The following is a 22453-nucleotide window of genomic DNA, read 5'->3' as shown; positions in this document are numbered from 1 at the left end:
ATGATCAAATATTAATTATGATAGAAATCCTCAATTTCTGTATCAAAAATGTAGATTGAAAAATTTGACCACATTGAAAGGCATATTTCAGTTTTATCAGTTTTCTAGAAATAGCTGTTCTGTGACTTATTTAGCAGCTTGGGTCTTTGAAGACTATCTGAAGCATCTTAAAATCAACTTACCTCATTTATTAGCTATAACTATCACATAATGAGTATCTAGGTACATTTACAAGTATCTAGGTACATTTACAAGTGTAATAAAAAAGCCATACACTTTATATACATTATATATATATATATATATATATATATATATATATATATATATATATATAATTTATGTGGTAGAACAGAATTGAAACTTCAGGTAATGCCCACCAACAAGGAAAGGACTGAACAATAGTGGTCTATGAATGCAATAGAATACTACTGTGCAATAAGAAATAATGAAGACATCAATTAAAAAGAATAAAATAAAATCTTTAAAGACTTACATGAACTGATGCAAAGAAAATTGAGCAGAAGCAGGGAAGCATAATATATAGTAACAGCAATATTGTGTGATGATCAACTATGAATTACTTTGTTCTTCTCAGCAATATAACGATCCAAGTCAATTTCAAAGAACCGATAATGGAAAATATCCACATCTGGAGAAAAAGTGATGGAGAATAAACACAAATTAAATCATACTATTTTAACTTTCTATATTTTTCCTGTTTTTTTCCTGTAGGTATGTTTTTTCTTTACAAGTAATAAAAATATTATTTTAAATTAGTTATCAACCACATGTTTTGTGTAAGTCAGTGTTAAAGAATCATAGCAATTTGTTTATTTTAATAATTACCCCCATTAAAAACTCAACAACTTCTAAAGGAAGATGGACAATTATGAGAATTTACAATAATTTTGTGAATACCTAATTCATTTATCTCTTTATAGATCTATTCATTCATTTATATTTATTTATCTATACATTTATTAATTTATTTCAATATTTATTTACTCATCAATTTACTTTTCTAAATTAGATTTTTGGGATTTATTTAGATTTTTTTCCTCTTGGATTTTTTTTTCTTCATAGTATATTATCTTCCCCTAACCTACTTTGCTTTTTTCCTTCTCCTCCTCCTCTCTCCAATGACATAGCAGATGGAGATATAGGAGGCTTTTTTTTTTACTAGAAAGCTGCAATCAACTCTATTTGTTAAGAAAATTTTTTATAGCTGATATTATTTAGTCAGAGACTGTTGCAGGATGGTCTGGTTAATTTGGAGATGCTCTTTGTCTCTGCCTAAGAATTGGTTCCAATAATTTGAATTACTCCCAAATTCTCTGATTAACTAGGGTTCAGGAGTCATAGATTCATGGGTTCAGAGATCCCTTTGGGCAAAAATACTGTTTTTTGAAGACCTATAAAAGTGAGTGCTAAGTTTCCTTATGCATTTTTGAACTTACTCAATTTCTTCTTATATTCAGGTTAGCAAGGAAAATGGATTTGAGAGAATATATTAACTTGAATTGATTTCAGGGCAACACAGGAGCCCAATTTTGAGTGCCAATTTCTCTTGGAATGGTTATATCCTTGCCTATCATTTATCCAATGAAAGATCCCAATATGCTCACTCTCTTATATTGTTTAATTCAGGTTGGCCCTCTCTTAGTTTAGGTTTGAAGTTGCAATGAAGGAAGGACTCATAGTTCTTCTATCAACAAAAGAAGACTTATTAAACTGTAGAAGGAAGGAGAACATTTGTAATAGGGAGGAAATATTCATGAGTTGTGTCCTAAACTTTTATTAAATCAAAGGTCTGAGCTAACTGAATCTCAAAGCAACTTTCAATATCTTTTAAAGAAAAATTCACTTTAATTAAATGATATGATGCTTAGCTTATTCCTCCCACTATAAATGATTAGGTCTCCATTATTTTAAGGTCTTGTGCATGCTTATCAGCTAATGAATAACTTTTATTTTACACAAGAGAAGAAGGTGGAAGATAGAAAGGACTTAGAGGTATCTTTTGACAGAAATAAAGAATATTATACAGCATTCACATAAGCCTTGCAAACTCTTCTAGGAAAGGAATTGAAGTTGAAACTGCCTACCAGGCTTTAACATTATGCATTACTCTGCACCTTTTCTTCTGTTTGATATGTATACCTTCCAGATAAAAGAGAAGTTATGGTTTAAGCTTTTCTTTAAGCTAAAAAACTTTGGAACTGCCAGACAGATATTACCCTTTCCATTTGATGACTTAAATCTAAATCACTTACAAGCAAGAGGTGGTAAGGTCTCTGTAGCTTGTTCATTCTGATATTTTAGCTTTAGTCCTTTTCTTTTTCCAAGAGGAATGCTGTTCAAGTACACTTAAATATGGGATTACTTAAAATCCAACCTTTACACTACCACACTTCCCAAGACCTCCATCCCCTCAAACACAATTGTTCCTTCCCTGATAAAAACTCAGAATTCTTACATTATGCTGCATTAAAAATAAAGAGACATGCTCTGATACACAAGAATTTGGGATTCTGGAACATTTTCCATGATCTACTTTTCTGGACCACCTGAGCAAGCAGATAGCTGTCTCAGTTATGTGCTGTGAAAATTCTTAATATCCCATCACTGCCTTGGTTGCTATCTTTTTTTTTTTTAATTTAGACAGTACTTTCAATAAATCCCTTAGGTTTATTTAATCTTCCTTTGGCTTTGGACTATAATATATTCCTCTTGGAATGGGCTTCTGCTGAAAGACCTATTAATTGTTCCTGTAAATGAAAAAGGAAACAAGCCTCTTTATTGGTTGCTCACCCAACAGAAGAAAGCTCTTCCGACTTAAAGGATCTGTTGCTGAGTGAAGGGAGCAGAACCAAGAGAACAATGTACACATTAACAACAACAGTGTGAGATGCTCAACCTTAATGGAAGCAGCTCCTCTCAGCAGTTCAGAGAGCTAGGATAAAATTATTAGATTGGCTGTGGACAATGTTAGAAAAGGTGGAGTCCAAAAAGAACTAAGTAGATATGTTTACTCAGACAGGATACCAAAATAAAATGGAATAAAATAAACTACTGCCTTTTAGTCAACTGAATCACCTTGAGTCACTTAAACCAATCCATTAGAAAGAGCCAAGGAAACACTAAATTACAGTCCATTATAGGACATCCTTTTTTCTTTCAGAAAAAAAAATAATCTCTTTAATCTCTTGGTAGGTTTAATGATATTCTGTAGGGAGAAGTATAAACCCTTCAACAACCTTTCTTAAATTTTAAATTGATTGATTTTTCTTTCCTTGCAGTAAATCATTGCAATGACCTTTATGAACTTGTTTTTCTATAATCTAAATAAAATGAGACTAGAAAAGGGAGGTAGAATGTATTCACATTCTTTTCATTTCACTGTCATCAGGCCCATTGTCTTACTCTCATATGGTAGAGTGTAAATGCATGGTGCAGTATTCATTTTTTCCTGAGTTATTTTGCTGACATACCTAAAGAAGGATTCCTTTCAAACTCAAAAACCTGAATCAGATTTTACAGAAGTAACTGAAGTAGGAAACAGAGTAATCCTTATCTCTCAATGTTCCTTTGTTTTTTATGAAATATTTTCCTAAGTTCTTTTACTCATTTTATTTTACATTGATTAAAATGAAATGGCTCTTATTTGAAGAAAATTGTCACTTATTTTGCCAAAAAAGGGCTTCATTTGTGAAACTATCTTCCAAACACGTGATGTTTTCTTTTTCTTTTTTATGCTTATAATCCTTTAAAAGAGAAAAAAGCATGCTTTATACTTAAAAAGAATTATTTAGTTTCAAAAACTTCAGCTTTAGGAATTGGAATGAATTTTTATCCTTTGAGTTTAAAAATCTTAAGCATTTTGGTCCATCTACAGCAATTTTTATCAGGAATAAAAATTCTCAAATATGCCCCTTTTGCTGATTTTTTTAGGATCTAATTAAAATGAGACCACCACGTTGAAATGAGATTAACTTTTTGACATTGCTAAAACTTCGTTGAAAACCAGAAACAAAATTTCCTAGTTTTTATTGAACTAAATAGATGATTTATTAATAACTTCATCAATAATTGATATGTACACCAATCAAAAAATGTCATTTTTCCCATTTTTCAGGTACCAATTTTCATTATAAATATTTTTATGGGATCTTTATATTTTGAATGCAAATAACCTAACTCATTTTTCTAAATATCAAATGCAATGTCGTTGATTTTCTCAGCAGAGTATAGGATTGAATTCCTTCTTCAATGAATGCCAACAATAAAGATTTCATTTGAGATCCTGTGACTCTGCCATTGGAAATTGAGAAAGACTTATCTTTTATCCTTCCTAACAATAAAGGACTAGAATTGATTTATTCTCCTATTTTTCAAATTCCTCTAAAAGGGAACAAAAGAAATTTGACTCCATTACCTGCTTGTCCCATTACAAATTACCCAGGTCTATCAGTTAGGATCTATTTCACAGCTATAATGCCCAGAATTACCAAGTAAAATAGATAGGTTACTGAGCTGATGATCCCTAGAGGAAAACAAGATGCAATTACTGTCTTTATTCAATCAAATTCCTTTAGGGCAAGATTAAGATTATAGCTAAAGAAAGGTGGGGAAGCACTAAATTCAGTTTATGTAAACAAAAAGCTTCATATTCCATACTCAGGCTTGACTTTCTGAGGTCAAAGAGATAAAAAAAAAAAGGCACTATTAATCTTAAAGAGAGACTGTGTGCTGTATCCAAGACATGTGAATGTAATTTTCTGGTGTCCATGTGGACATATCTTCTTTATATTTTCTTCCACTTTAATTTACATATATGATCTCATATTCAATTACAAAGGAATTAATTATAGATTAGATGCCATCTTCTTTCAAATCTTTAAAATTAGCACTCCTAAGAAATAGATGAAAATATTGAGCAATTTTATTAATTACATGTGGTGTATTTTCTTTCCTCTTCCTTCTTTTCTCTTTCTTTCTTTGTTTCTTTTTTCTTTCCTTCTTTCTTTCTGTTTCTTGTTTCCTCCTTTCATTCTTTCTTATTTATTTCTTTTTTCTTCCTTTCTTCCTTGCTTCCCTCCCTCCTTTCTTTTTTCTTTCTTTCCTTCTTTCTTCTTTCTTTCTTTCTTTCTCTTTCTTCCTTCCTTCCTTCCTTCTTTTTTCTTTCTTTCTTTCTTTCTTTCTTTCTTTCTTTCTTTCTTTCTTTCAGCAGTTTTCTTAAACATATTATCATACAAAAGCAGAATTTAAGCTTATAAGTCCTTATTTCACTATAACCATAAAAACAAATAAATTATGTCTTTATTTGCATTTGTATTCTTTTTTAAAATCAATTGATTAATTAATTAATTAATTTTCATCCATATGCACATGTATATTTTTATGAAACAAAATTTCCTTCCACCTTCCCTTTCCACCCCTCTCCCCTCAGTGGCTAACAAGTTAGCACTGTACAAACATATTTTGAATAAAAATGTTTACATATTAGTAATTTTTGGTATGAAGAATTAGGATTAAGGGAAAGATACAAAAGAGATAATTTTTTATAAAGTATTCATCAGATTCTGAAGGCTTGATATTTCTTTTTGTTTTGTTTTTCTTCCTCTGGTTGGGGATAACATTGTCCATAGGCAATCTAATAGGTTGTCCTAGGTCTATGGACAGTTGAGAGGAGCTGCTTCGATTAAGATTGAGCATCTCCTAATGTTGTTGTTAATATTTAAATTGTTCTTTTGGTTCTGCTCCCATCACTCAACATCAGATCCTGTAAGTCATTCCATGCTTCTCTAGTCTGACCATTTATGGTTTCTTATAGAACACTAATATTCCATAGTATCCATGTACCATAACTGGTTTAGCCATTCCCCAATTGAAAGGCATAATTTGTGTTATTTCAAAAAGGCAATGCTATTAGCAAATTTATGTAACTCTTAATTTTACTTATGTAATTGTGGGGAAGCCTAAATATCAGCTGAAGAGAGAGATCTAGTAAAATGAGAAATACTTAAAAGATGAGTCTGGAAATAAATGCTTGGACAAAGAAGAAGGTTTAAGTATTTATTATGTATCTACTATGTGCTAAGAGCTATGCAAAGTATATTTATTATCACTTTCAAAACTGAATGAAATAGGGGGGCAGCTAGGTGGCGCAGTGGATAAAGCACCGGCCCTGGAGTCAGGAGTACCTGGGTTCTCAAATCCGTTCTCAGACACTTAATAATTACCTAGCTATGTGGACTTGGGCAAGCCACTTAACCCTATTGCCTTGCAAAAACCTAAAAAAAAAAAACTGAATGAAATAATATGAAATGACTAAGACTGGGCTTTGTACGAAGGTCACTCAGGCACTTGAAAAGGCAAAGTTAATCAGTTAACCAAAATTTCATTCCAAAAAATTATAAATGCTAAGGGAAAAAAATGGACAGAAATAGAAGACAATTCAGTTAGTTGCCATACAGAGATAACCATTAGAAACACATTTCATTCTATTAGAATGATGGCTTGTAATAATGAAATTTTGATTATTTGCATCTATATTAAATCTTGCTGTCTCTCTTTCCCTTTCTCTCTCTCTCTCTCTCTTTCTATATATATATATATATAATATATATATTATATATATATATATAGTCTTTATATATATATACATATATATGAATACTATGATTTTTTTCTATGTTGAATGATGGATGACAGGTAGAACATTTATTAAAGTCAGATACTGTACTAAGTGATGCAGCTATAAAGGCAAGCAAATAATATAGTCCCTAACCTCATGGAGCTTTCTTTCTAAAAGATACAAAAGGAAGAATAAAAGGGGGAAGAATTGGCATGTCTAATTACAATAATTAAGATTTAAATGTGACTGCTGATATGTATACTTCCATGTGATAAGATGTAGGTTTACAGAGTCACATAATTTCATAGCTGGAAGAATTCTCACAGGTCTTTAAGCCTGATCTATATTTTGAAAAATTATATTCTCTACATTATAGTTGATAAAATATCATTTAGCCTTTGATGCAACACTTCAAATGAAGGAGATTCACTATTTCTTAAGGTAGCCTTTTATATTTTTGAGTACTTCTCTAGTGATTATGAAGTGTTTTCCCCTTCTTTCCTTAGGCCAAACTTAAAAGGTCCTTTTTACGCAACTATTACCTCTTGCTTTATGTTCTGTTTCAGTCCTTCCCCTTCTATTTATGATCTTTCAAATATTCAAAGAAAATCATTTTTTCTGGCATGATTTTTATCCTTTCTAGTTCCTTCATTAGTTTCAGTTTCTTTAAGCCATCTTCACAATGAAAGGACTCCAGGTCTTTCATATATCACTTGCCCTACTATGGACCCCATCTATTTTGAAAATAACTTTCTAAAACACATTGCTCAGGGGAAGTACAGAATAATACAGACGTTATTAAACAAGAACAGCATATAATGGTATTTTTGCCTCTATTCTAGACTAAAGTTTTATTTTAATGAAACCTAAATAAGCATTAGCATGCTGGCATAGTACACAATTCAGTGATATAGGATTTGTAGTCCGTAGTGAGCTTATATTAATACTTGGGACTGGATTTAAAAAGGAATTAAATGCCTCTCTCATATGCTCTTCTATTCTATAGGAGATATGAAAATAATAGATAATAGACTGAAGGATAAAATCAACACAAAGAACCATCTATATATGATCATCCAAAGGAAACTTTATTTGATGACTAAATAACTGGGAGTGGTATGCTTACATGGATTAATCTCTCTAAGGCTAAATTTTATTATCTATAAAGGGGGGAAATAATACTGATGGCAATCATTTCCTTGAATTCTTAAGAGGAAAATATTTTATGAAATATATTTTTTGTGCAGATTAGTTCGGTCATTAAGCTTAAACTTAAAACCTTTTTGGGGGTTGAAGAACAGTTGCTTATAATTGTCCATACAGCATTACTCCTTATTCAGATATGGGCAAATAGATTTTGAAATTAAAAAAAAGATAAAAGAAATGGACTGATGAGATGATAGTCCTAGTAATATTCTATAATTCCTTATCTTCATTTGTTATTTAATGGATAGTTTGTGAATATATAGAAAGGGAAACAGAAGACAGTAACAGCCCATATTGACTTGTCAAGAACAAGACATGCCAGATTTCCCTCCCCTTTCTTTCCTGCCTCCTTTTTCTTTTCTGGCAAGTGCATTAGATCACAAGGGAAATGCCATAGTCATAAAATAACTGGATCAGAAAAGAAAGAAAATGTCTCTAATGATATCCTTATGGACAGGATAAAAAAGATGTGAACTTCATCATTGTACCATTTGGTGTTTTCAGAGCTAGCCAAGTGGCAGAACTCCCAAAGTGGTGATTAATGGGTCATTGTAATCCTGGAGGGTGATATTAAGTAGAATACCACAAGACTCAGTCCTTGATCATGTTCATTTCTGTATGTTTACCAATGACTTGTATGAAGGCATAGGTTCCCAGATCATCAAGGTTGCATGTGGCATAAAGCTGTGAGAAATTACTCAAATGTCAATATGCTGGATGACAGAAGCAGGAACTAAAATCATCTCTTTAGAGTAGAACAAAAGTCTGATTCTAATAAAATGAAATTGAATAGGAATAAATGTGAAGGATAAGTATAAAGTTGGCTTCAGACAACATTTCATGTTAAAAAAAAACAAACCTTAGGGGCAAAATGGACTACGAGGTTTGTATGAAAATGATATGAAAACCAAATAATCTATTATATATATTATATATACATGTTAAGAATGATTTAATAGATGCATAATGTCCAGAAGTAGAGTGCCTCATCTTAAATTTGAGTCACTATGTGAAGTTCTACCACATTTTAGAAAGTACATTGCTATCTCAGGAGGGGATTATGATGACAATGAGGGAAATGCATACTATAAGAATTCCAGCTATTAGAACTGATAGGGAACTTGGAGTTAATCTAATAATTTATTATTATTCTTCAGTTACTTTATTAATATCAGGTTCTTCATGGGTTTTGAGGATTTTCCTAGCAAAGATACTGGAATGGTTTGTCAATTCCTTCTCCAACTCATTTTACAGATAAGGAAGCAGAGACAAATAAAGGTAAGCGACTAATCCAGTGTCACATAGTTACTAAGTGACTGAGATCAGATTTGGATTCAGAAAGCTGAATTCTAGGACTAGCATTCTAACCACTGTTGCAATCAGTTATATACAACCAAATAAAAATACCTGCCAAATAGAGATATTTTTCACATACAATTTCATTTTATCTTAGTAACAGCCCTAAAAATTATGTGTTATTATTATTATTATTATTATTATTATCATTTTAAGGAAGAAGAAATAAGGCAGATATGTTGTGATTTTCTAAGTGTCACACAGCATGTTAGTCTTTGAGACTGAATTTGTACTCATATTTTTTTGACTCCAAGTCTGATTCCTTATCTACACCACTGCCTCAATATTATATTTTAAAGTTTACAAAAATCTTTACATGCTTTATTTCAATTGATCCCTACCTAAGACAAACTTATGAAGCAACTACTATAACTGGTCTTTTTCCTGAAGAGGTAACTTCATCTAAGAGGTCAAATAACTTGCTCAGGATGACATAGTTTTTAAAAAGAGTCAAGCCAAGAGGTACAAAGATAGATTGAAGGAAACTGAAAATTTTAACTAAAGAAAAGACATCATAATTATCTTTTTTCAGTATTCCATTTATTTGAAAAAGAGAACATTTTTTAATCTAAAAGGCAGTAAAGAAGAGAAAAGATTTGAAGATTTTGATTCATGTAACTAAGGTTCTATAATAATTAGGACTATGTCAAAATGGACTTTTGTGATTATAGAAATACTAAGTTAAATTTATTTGAAAGCTAGTAACATGTAAGGGAATTTTTATAGAAAAATTATTTGTTAATAACTTCTAAAATCCCCTTGAGAGTTAAGATTCTATTGTTTTTATACAGCTGAACATGTTTTTCAATTTTCTCATATTGTTTCTAAACATACAATCTCAATTTTTTTCATCCTTACTCAGAGGTTCTATTTTCATCTTTTTAACCTATTTTCTTGTTTTCATTGGGAATGTTGCCTCCTTTATATTTCTTAGACACTATATACATTGATTCAATTTGCAGTATAAAAGTTAAAGGAGGATTCTGTAAAGAAAAGGGAATATTTGCATCAGAGTCATATAGATAAACTCTAATGCAATAATTTCTTGGTCAAAATTTATAAAAAGACATAGAAAACTATATGGAGATTCTTGGCAAACAATGTATAAATTAAAAATAACGACTGAACTTCAAACAGGAAAATTATGATCTAATGTGATTTTGCACAATCCATATCTATTATCACTGCCTATTTATGCCAGGTTGTGACAGATTCACTGTGACTACTTTCTTTGTTGTAACTACAGAAATTATAATAAAATATGATTCTTCATTGTCATTTTTAAATGCTGGCAGTTTGTCTTTTTCAGTTTTTCAGGTTTTCATTTTTCTGAAATAAGTCTTATGTAAATAGAATCAGTTGTCCTGAAAAGAAACTTCAAATACTATAATTGGCAAAAGTCATTTTATTTAGGCTCATAGATCTGGAGCTGGAAAGAACATTGAACCTCCTCTAGTTTATTTCTCTCATTTTATGGATGACAAAATGGAGGTCTAAAATCCTTTGCCCAACATGCTACTGATATTAAGTGGAAAAGCCCAGGTCTCCTGTCTCCATAATACTATCTATTACTTTGATAATGACATTACAGCAGGATGAACAAGTTGCTCCTTGGGCAATCAGTGGACTTTTCCTATATAGGTATGGTGGGAGAATGGGTCTGTCTGACCAATTTAGAGTCAAGCATCTGGGTGTTATGCTCTATATGATTTGTCAACGAGACACAACTATAAAGTTAATCTGCAATATAAACAAGTGATTCATACAAATTAAAATGTTGTGGGAAGATATCTACTATTGCTTGCCAATTTTAAAATAGATCTTTATGGTCCTAGATAATCTGCATACATATTTTGCAATGATTAAAAAAAAAGTAGGTGAGTATCATACCTGTGTCCAAACTATACTTGGCAGGGGGATAATCACGCACCTGCTGATTTGTCATCATGTGACATAATTTCCTAAAGTGCCACCTGTGTTAGAACATATTGTACAGCTATAATTTTTTAAAAGAACTTTATGAATATTAAAAGCAAACCCTACTGCTTCCTTGAATGTACTTGGCTGCATATTCCACTCCCAATGCCTAACCCAGGTGTTGATTTAAAATTCAGTGGCACAAAATGATTATCGGATGATTATACCATTCTAAATTATCTCATATTCTTTTAATTCTTGATGTATCTAAGACAGCAAGCAGCCTGGTGAATATTCCCTTTGCATTTGACCACATAACACATTTTGTCTTCAAAGGCTGAAGCTTCATTATTTTGAATTTCCTTTTAAACAAAGATTCCTAAGTGAGTATTCCCACAGCTGCCTTGTCAGGTCTGAAAAGAAGAGGAAAAAAAGGCTACTATATTTACTTGCCGCTTACTTTTTTATTGATCTAGTATGAGAATGTATTTTTTTTTGTTAATCAGAAATCAAAGACAAAGCATATAAAAATTGGTAAAAGTTATCATGAAGATTGTAAATAATAGTCAGTAACCATAGTGGGAAATCTCTACGACATATAAAAAGAAATGGTATTTGATTTTTCTTTGAAGAAATAAGTCTGTTCAGTAGAAAATGGCAATGTTTTCAGGTAAAAGAACTGAAACATTGATAATCAAAAGTAACCAATGAAGGGGAATTTCTTCCAATTAAATCCTTATTAACTACATCAAAAACTCTTTTTTGATATAATCTTGAATCTATCAAAAAGAAGTGAAATTACATAGTTGAGTCTCTTCTGCATGAATACTAATTCATTATTCCTTTTTTGTAGTGTATTTAAGGAAGTAGAATTTTAGCAACCCACTAATGCTAATACATTTCCCTCTATGTCTTTAGTTGAGAATAAAAGAAGAGGGGGCAGAGCTAAAATGGCAGAAGTAATTGGTTGTTCTGAGTTCTCCAAATCTAACACTCTAAACATCTCTTAAAAAATACTTAAAATTCTGAGCATAATAATAACAATAGCGACAAATCAAAACTAATTTTCCCTCCCAAGAAAGAGAAAGTGGGCCTGTGAACTCTGTGGTATACCTTGGAATGTCAAGGAGACAAAACACCAGGTTTGAAAGGTTACTGAAAACAAAAGTTCTATTACTGGTTGCAGGAGAAGGAAGGATTTGGCAACTCCTTCATGCATTACCCAGTTTTCCTGGTTGGGGAGTAATGGAAGGAATAGAAATCCTACCTGGGGAAGAATAGAATAGAATAGAGCGGAAGGATATTGACCAGATATTTCTCCAGCACACCACCCAAGAAGCACAGAAAAGTCAGAGAGACTGCAGATCTAGTCATAGAAACTCTGGTTACCCCTCCTGCCAACATCCCAAGAGATATATACAGCTCAACTCTAATACAAAAATCCAAAGTCAAGAAATAGCCTGGAAGAATGAAGGAAGAGCAACAATAACAAGAAAAAGAACTTGTTTATAAAAAATTCTATGAAGCCACAAATAGAAGTAATAACTTGGAAATATCTTCAAGCAATGATTCAAAGAAAAATACAGATGACACACCAGTCCATCGAAAATTCCTAGATTTAAAAACATATTTAAGAACAAAAAGAATTTTTAAAGAAAAAAGAGAGGTAGGAAAATTAGGGAAAAGATAGGAGAATAATGCAAATAAAATTATGAAAATAGAATTAACGTTTGGTAAAAGAGGTACAAAACTAAACTGAATAGCTCAAATTAGAATTTGTCATGTGGAATATAATGACTTAATGAGACATAAATGACCAATTTTAAAAATTCAAGAAAATGAGAAATGGAAGAAAATATGAAATAGTTCAGGGGTGAGGATGGAGAGAACCAACCTTAGAAATAGATTGAAAAGAGGTAATTTTAGATTTCTTAGATTGCCAAAAAAAATCACTAAAAAGAAAGGTTCAGAAATCATATTTGAATAAATTATTAAGGAAAATTCTACAGATATCTTAGATGTAGGACATAATGTATAAACTGAAAGAATCCACTACACATCTCCTGAAAAAAAAAGGTCTCAAAATGAAAAGTTTCTAGGAACATTATAGCCAAATTCCAGAATTACAATGTAAAAGAGAAAATTATATAAATAAGAAAAATTATATAAACAAATTATATATATGTATATATATATATATATATATATATATATATATATATATATATGTAATTATATAAACCAAGAAAGAAAAAGTTCAAATTTCATGGAGTCATTGGCAGGATTACTCAAAATTTGGCATCTACAATAATGAAGATGCAGAATGCTTGGAATATGATATTTCAGGAGACCAAGAAGTCAGGATTACACCCAAGAATAAACTATCTGCACAATCTCAATATTATTCTACAATGAAAACAGATGGATGTTTAGTTAAAGAGAATACTTTCAAAAATTTCTGACAAAAGTATCAGAATTTAACAGAAATATCATTCAAGCACAAGACTCAAGAGGAGAATAAAAAAGGTGAGCACGAAGGAGAAATCATAAGGAATTGTTTCCACTCCATTGTGAGGAGAATTAATTTCTAAGAATTTAATCACTATTTTCAGGCATTTAAGAGGAGTCTACATCGACAGAAGACATGGATGCGAATCTATTTTCTTTGAATGATCTTTTAAAAATGATGGAAAAGTGAAAAAGAAGGAAGCACTCTCTCTCTGTTTCTCTGTCCCCCTATATCTATACATCTATTTAGTATAGAAGTGTCCTTATTTATATCACCCCTCACTATTTTGCCTCTAGCTCTGTCTGTCTATCTGTCTGTCTGTCTGTCTATCTATCTATTTGTCTATCTGAAGGTGGCCTTTCCTCATTATCATCCAATGTGTTAATGTACAGGTACATACTTCTAAAATGAATATAAAAGTCACCCTGAATTTTCCATGATAACTCTAATGGAGTAGTATAGTGCTTGTTTCAGAAGATCATAGTAGTAATGGATTACAGAGAATCAGATTTACAGTCTCATGGTTCAACTAGTTCCATTAAAACTGATACAGAATGTAGGGGGTTGCTAGGTGGCACAGTGGATAGAGCACCAGCCCTGGAGTCCAGGTGTACCTGAGTTCAAATCCAGCCTTAGACACTTAATAATTACCTAGCTATGTGGCCTTGGGCAAGCCACTTGGGCAAGCCTTGCAAAAACCTAAAAATAAATACAAAATAACAAAACAAAACCTGATACAGAATGCTATCTACAAAATCAAACAGAAAGTTATCTAGACTTTGCTTGAAAACCTCTTATGAGAGGAAGCCCACTTCCTCCTGAAACAACCTATTCCTTTTTTAAACAGGAAGATTTATTTCCCTTAAATTAAACTTTTTTTGCCCCACTGCAGCTTTTTGTCTCTTTTTCTAGTCTTTCCTAAAATTACCTAAGTGTGTTAAGTATTGGTCATGAAATAGATTTTATGTCTCATCACAATATTCATATTCACTTAAGAGTTAGAGATAATTCACTTAAGAAACCGACCCAAGATGACAAATAAAGACAAGGACCTGAGATGTCCCAAATTCAACTGTAAACAACTTTAAATTATACCTCAAAAATAATTCTAAAGCACAGAACTAACAAAATAATGAAGTATACAAACTTCCAGTCTAAAACATCTTAGAAGATTGGCTGAAAATGTCTGTTTCACTGGCCTGAGAATAGAACCCAATCCAGTGCAGGATGTGCTTTGACAGGAAGCAGAAAGCTTTGGGGATAACCGAATCAGCAGTGGTGACTTCTGGAGTTCAAAGACTACAGGCTGTAAGGGAGTCAGAGAAGTGATCAGAAGAAGAGGAGAGGGGACTATTTGCTGACCTGGAGTACAGAACTCTGTTCTACTATCCATATGCTATTCAGGGTTACAGAACTAAGGCAAGGAGGAGCACTAGCAGGAATAAGAACATAGGTCCAGTGTAGAAGAAGATACTTGATGTCACTCACAGACCAGAGTATAGACCAAGAGAGTAGTAAACAAATCTTTCCTTAGACCATGCCACTTTAGAAAACTTGAAAAATTGCGGAAGCACAGAACTAATTCTGAAAATTGTAGCAGGAAAATTCTAAAGCTAGAGACAATATCACTTCTATGTGGCAAGCACAGCCCTACTTTAATATAAACTTTGAAGTCAAGCAGTTGCTTCTAAACATGAGCCAACAACAAGTAACAGAACCTGAAAACAAAAAGTTGTTATTGTGACAGGGGAAGTCAAAACCCAAATTCAAAAAAGAGACAGCAAAATCAAAGCACTTACATCCAAAGAACCCCCCCCCCCACCACCAATTTTGAATTCCTGGAAGAACTCAAAAAGAATTTCAAAAATCAAATCAGAGAGGAAAAGGAAAAATTTTGAAAGAGAGGCAAAATCATTCAAGAAAATTGTAAAAGAATCAACAGTTTAGTAAAGAGGCACAAAAATACTTAAAATTAAAAATAGAATAGAACTTCTCCAGAAGAGAAAAATCCCTTAAAAAGAAGAAACAGATGAATGGAAAAAATATGCAAAATTCACAGGAGATAGTAACTTTTGAAAAAGTCTGACTGACAAAATGGAATAGAAGGAACAAAAGTACATTAATGAAAACTTAAAAATTAGAATTGGGCTTATGGCATCCAATGATACCATAAGACATTAAGAAACACTAAAATAAAATCAAAAGAATGAAAAAATAGAAGACAATGTTTAATATATCACTGGAAAACAACTGATCTGAAAACAAATGTAGGCTAGATAATTTAAGAAATATTAGAATTGCTGAAAGTCATGATTAATTAAAAAAACCCTCAACATCTTTAAAGAAGTTATAAAGGAAAGTTTCCATTATATCCTAGAAATAGAGGGTAAAAGTAGAAATTAAAAGAATCTACCTAAAAACAATCTTTTAAAAGAGGTCCTAGGGGCATAGAGTCAAGATGGCACTGTGGAGGAAAAATAATCCCAGAAGCTCTACAGCAGAAAACTCTAGTTGCCTTAAAATTATGACTAACCAAATTCCAAAAGGGCAGAACCCAAGACAAATTGAGCGAAATCATTATCTGTCACAACACAACTTGGAATATCTGTGCGAAGGGTCTGTTCCAGTGGAGTTGGAAGGGCCACAGAGCATGTGTGTACTGCACTGCACCAGACTGAACCATCTCCTGCTTTGCATGAACAGCCCTGGGGGCACCTGGGTGGCAGCAGGAACTGTTTCCAGACCTCTCAACCCAGAAATTGCCAAGGACAACCTGGAGGATCAGTGGGAAAACTCTGCCATACAAGAATGCAGAACCCAGGTCTACAGAGTCCTTAGGGCAGTCCTGCCCTAGGAACCTGTAGAGCCATCCAGCAGCTGCTTCCAGATAGCTCAGCCCATGGACTCTAAGGGTGCCAGGAGGCACTGTCTAGGTCTCTCTCTGCTATCCCTTGGAGAGGACTCTACTGATTTGCTCATACTCAGATCTAGGTTGCAGTTTGGTCCCATATATTACCATAAAGAAGCAGGGATCCTCCTCACAACTCCAGGGCAGAGGGGAGTGCTTGTGGTTATCTACCAACCAGATCAGGAGATCAATCAAGAGCATCTCATAAGACCCTGGGGTGGCATCCCAAAAACACTCAAAAGCTTGGGAAGTGCATTAAAATCAAGTCATAGTTTGGAGAAATGAGTAAACAACAGAATAAAAATAATTTGACCATAAACATTTGCTTTGGTCCCATGGAAGCTCAAATACACACTCAGAAGATGACAAAGACAAAGTCAAAGCTTCAGTATCCAGTCACCATGAAAATTGGGAATTGGTCTTAGGCTATGGAAGAGCTCAAAAAAGATTTCAAAACTCAAGTAAGGGAGGTAGAGAAAAAAATTGGGAAGAGAAATGAGAACAATATGAGAAAAATCATGAAAATCAAGTCAACAGCTTAGTGAATGAGACATAAAATAATATTAAAGAAAATAACATCTTAAAAACCAGTTTAGATCAAAGGGGTAAAAAAAGCAGTCCAAAAGATCAATGAGGAGAAGGTTGCCTTAAAAAGTAGAATTGGTCAAATGGTAAACAAAATAAGAAACTCTCTGAAGAAAGCAACTCCTTCAAATATAGAATGATGTTAAGGAAAACTGATGACTTTCTGAGAATTCAAGAAGTTATGAAACAAAGCCAAAGGAATGAAAAATTGAAACGAAAATATGAAATAGCCCATTGGAAAAGCAACTGACCTGGAAAACAGATCCAGAAGAGATAATTTAAAAATTATCTACCTGAAAGTCATGACTAGGAAAAGAGCCTAGATTTCATTTCTCAAGAAATTCTCCAGGATAATGGCCCTGATATCCTAGAAGTGGAAGGTAAAATAGAAATTGAGGGAAACCACCAATCACCTCCTAAAAGATATCCCATGGAAGAGTATAACCAAATTTCAGAACTCCCAAGTCAAAGAGAAAAATATTATAAGCAGCTAGAAAGATAGAATTCAAATATCATGGCACTAACAGGATTTAGTATCATCTAAAGTTAGGGTTTATAGGACATGGAATATGATATTCCAGAAGGCAAAAGAACTTGGGTTACAGTCAAGAATCAACAATCCAGCAAAACTGAAGATCCTCTTTCGGGGAAAAGATGGACATTCAATGAAATAAGGGAATTTCAAACTTTCCTGTCAAAACAAGTTTAAACTTCAAGTACAGGACTCTTGAGAAGTATAAAGTGGGTGGATGGGAAGGGCAAATTATGAGAGATTTAATGGTACTAAATGGTACTAATCTGCTTGTATTCCTGCATGAGAAGGTGATTCTGATATCTCATATGAATCCTCTCATTTATTAGAGCAGTTAGAAAGAGCATATGTAGACATGGTACAGGAGGAAGCTGAATATAATGCCATAATATAGAATAGCGATGGAGTCAGTGGGTAATAAAGGAATGTCCTGGGAGAAAGGAAAAGGAGAGATAGAATGGGCTCTGATATTTCAGGTAAAAGAGCCAAGAAAATCCCTTTGCAATGGAGTGGAAAGGGAGAAAGATGAGGGAGGATGCATGAGCCTTCATTCTCATCAGAAGTGGCTCAATCAGGAAGTAACATACACAATATGGTAGAGAAATCTTTCTTACATTAGAGGAAAAAGGAGAAAAAGGGATGGGAGAAGGGAAGGGAAGGGAAGATCATAGGAGAGGGTAATCAGATACAACACACTGTTGAAGAGGGAAAGGTCAGAAAGAGAGTAGAGTAGAACAGAATAGAATAGAATAGAATAGAATAGAATAGAATAGAATAGAATAGAATAGAATAGAATAGAATAGAATAGAATAGAATAGAATAGAATAGAATAAATGGGAGTGGGGAGGAACAGAATAAAAGGAAATACAGTTTTCATTAGCAATTCTGGGAAAAAATATTGAAGCAACTTCTCTGATGAACTTACAATAAAAAAACATGATCCATCCCAAAGACAGAGTTGATGGTATCTGAACATTGATTGATGTATACTTTTTTTCTTTCACTTTATTTTTCTTGATGTTTCTCTATCTTAATGGTTGAGGATGGGGGATTATATTACATAAAAAGACTTTTTTTTCTTTAAATTTATTTATTTATTCATTCATTAATTCATTTATTTATTTATTTTCATCCATATGTACATGTATAATTTTTAAGCTACAAAATTTCCTTCCATACTCCCTTTCCACCCCTCTCCCCTCAGCAACATTGTACATGCATATTTTGATAAACATGTTTGCAGATTAGAAATTTTCAGTATGAGGAATTAGGATTGAGGTAATATAAGAACACTGTTGAGGCAAGTAGGTGGCATTGTGTATAGAGCATCAGTCGTGGGATTGGGAGAATCTGAATTCAAATCTGGTTCCAGACATTTAATAATTACCTAGTGTGACCTGGGCAAGTCACTTGACCCCACTGTCCTGCAGAAACCAAAAAGAAAAAAAGCAAAAAAACCAAACAAGACCATTGTAGTAATGTAAAAATACATAAATTATATGTAAAACAACTTGATATACTTTTATTGTTTTATTGATTGTCTAGATTTAAATGTTAAAAAAGGCAGATTAAATGTAAAAGTGTGTGTATTAAAAAAGAGATCTTAATTTGAAAACACTTGGGAATATTATAGCTAAATTCCAGAACTCCTTGGTCAAGGAGGGAAAAAAAAGAATCTAGATAAGACAAGATGTATCAGCTTCTACCACCCCACAATGGGGGTTAAAGGAATCGGAATCTCACCAATAATCATTTAATCTAATCTATAGTATAATCCTTCAGGTGAAGAAAATGCATATGTATAAAGAAAAGGAATGATTTCAAGTATGACTGGTGAAAAAATAAGAGTAGGACAAAAAATATTTTGATTTTCTAGATACAAAAGCAAGAGAAACATGAAAAGCTAAATAATAAGGAAAAATCATAAGTGATTCAATAAAGTCATTTTTTTACATTGCTTTTTGGAAAGATCATATTTGTAACTCCTAAGAATTTTTCATTGCTAGAGTAGTTAAAAGAAGTAGAGACAGGGGCATAGGTGTAAATTGAGAGGAGAGACAGAGACAGAGACAAAGGCAAATAGAGAAAAAGAGAGGCAAAAGTCAGACAGAGACAGAGAAAGGGAAAAAAGAGACAGAGACAGAGACATAGCGAGATGGAGAAAGAGAGACAGAGGCAGAAAGACAGAGACAGAGCAAAAGAGAGACAGTGAGACATACAGAGAGATATGGAGAGATAGACACACACAGAGAGCCCGAGACAGAGAAACAAAGGCAGATGGAACCATAAGCAGGGGAAAATAGAATAGAGGGAAACAACTGTGAAAAAAATTAGAGAAAACTTTTCTGGGAAAGAGTTGATTTCTCAAACATGTAGAGAATTGAGTCAAATTTCTAATATTAAAAATAATTCCCTGATTGATAAGTACTCAAGTCATATGCCCATCAGTTTCCAGGTTAAAAACAAAACCAAAATAATCTATAGTCATATTAAAAAACAAAAATACTCTAAATCACTACTGATTAGAGAAATGGAAATGAAAACAACCTTGAGGTAGCACATCATAACCTATCAGATTAGCGAATATGATAAAAAAAATGATAAAGTCTGTATGGAATGTGGGAAAAATTGGGACAATAAAAAACTGAAGTTGTGAACTGATCCAACCATTCTGGAGAGCAATTTGGAACTATGGCCAAAAGGTTATTAAACCACATATCCCCTTTGACCACCACTAGGTTTGTATCCCAAGGAGATTTAAAAAAAGAAAAAGAATAATTGCCCATATGTATCCCAAAGATATTAATAATTCTTTTTGTGGTAGCAAGAATCAAAAAGGGGATGGTAAAGAATTTGGGAATGACTGAAAGTTGTGGTATTGCTATCTATTATGCTATGAGAATGGGCAAGCAAAATGATTTCAGAAAAGCCTAGAAAGACTTCCATGAACTAATGCAAAGTAAAATGAACAGAAACCAGAACAGTTTTCACAGTAACAGCACACTTTTAAAGTGATTTCTTTCATAAAATACTTGTTATTGTTTCTGTTTATTTTGATTGTATCTGACTGTTGTGGTCCCATTTGGGTTTTTTTTTTTGGCAAAGATAGAGATTTTGTAAATTCTTTCCCTGGTTCATTTTACAGATGAAGGAACAGAGAACAGAATTTAGTGACTTGCCAAAGATTACTCAGTAAGTATATGAGGTCAGATTTTAGTCATATATTTCTGTCTCCAGGGCTGGTGCTCTTTCCTCTACAGTACTTGGTTGGCCCTTATATGACTAATATGGAAATATGTTTTGCATAACTCTACATATATAACCTATACAAAATTGCTTGCTTTTTCCATGGAGACAGCAGGGAGAGGCAGGAAAGGAAAGATTTTGTAATTCAAAGTTAAAATACTCAAATATTTAAAAAATTTACATGTAATGAAAAATAAAATATTTTAAAGCAATAATTAAATATTTTATACTTTAAAAATTTGCTTCATTAACACTTTCTGTAGGGTAGTGTCACTAGAGAAATTTTGGTTTTTTGATTGTTTTCACTATAATGAAGCTCAGAAGAAAGGAAAATGGAATTTCTTCTAGTGAAGTGGATGTGTAGTGATAATATAGAGCAGAGAAGACTCCTTTAGTCAACTCTTATTTTTATTTTATTCTCTTTTCATGGAAAAATTATCTTTTCAAGGGGATGTCTAAGAACAAGATTTGAAAAAAAAGAGTTATTAGGGTCTCAATACACAAAAAATGATAAGAAAATAATGTGAAATCATTTGATTTTCCTTAATGATTCCAAATCAGAAGATATTTACAAATGGAAGAAATGGTTTGTGAAGCATTTGAAATTGAAAACATTTAAACAGACTCAGCATATACATTCTTTCTGTGTGTGTGGTGGGGGTCTTTATTTCTTTTGTTTCTTTTTCTCTTTCAAACAGAATCAAGTTTTTTTCTTGGTTTATCCCAATATCTTTCTTGACAAGGTTGATAGAATAGGTTGGTAGATTGTGGAAATGAAACAAACATAGGAGATATCTGGAGCTCTTCAAATAATTTAAGTTGTCTTTGTGTATAAGATGAAGAATGTGCATGGAATAGTGAATGCATAGATCTATTCAAAAGTTTTTGAGCAAACCTAAAAAAGATTATTAATAATTCTTTGTTAATTTAAAAGGAAATCTCAAGTGGAGTGAACTGGGAATATAGAATTGCTCCTGCATTGTTTATTTATAAATTGTAAAAAAGGAAGATATATATGTACCATGTCTATCAAATGTTTAGGAATATTAAACTGAGAGATGAAGTTAACAATTCTAATGAGTCAGTAGCAAACAAATCAACAAATAAAACCTAGCAACATTCTTTAAAGACTAGACTTAAAGGTTGAATTTTTTTAAGAAAGATTTTATTTATTTTGAGTTTTACAATTATTCCTCCATTCTTGCTTCCCTCCCCCCTTCCACAGAAGACATTCTGTTAGTGTTTACATTGTTTTCATTGTTATATATTCATTATATATTCATCTATATATTCATCTGATGACAGAGAAATCAAATCCTTAAGGAAGAAAAATAAAGTATGAGATAGTAAAATTACATCATCATAATAGTAATAATAATAATAATAATAGTATAACTTTTTTTCTAATTTGATGGTAAAAGTCTTTGGTCTTTTTTCAAAGTCGATAATTATTTCTCTGGATATAGATGGCATTCTCTATTGCATATAGTTCAAAATTGTCCCTGATTGTTTCACTGAAGGGATGAGCAAGTCCATCAGGGCTGATCATCACTC

Source organism: Macrotis lagotis, chromosome 6, assembly GCF_037893015.1.
Source record: "Macrotis lagotis isolate mMagLag1 chromosome 6, bilby.v1.9.chrom.fasta, whole genome shotgun sequence".
Classification (NCBI taxonomy): Eukaryota; Metazoa; Chordata; class Mammalia; order Peramelemorphia; family Peramelidae; genus Macrotis; species Macrotis lagotis.
This window is presented reverse-complemented; position numbering follows the sequence as displayed.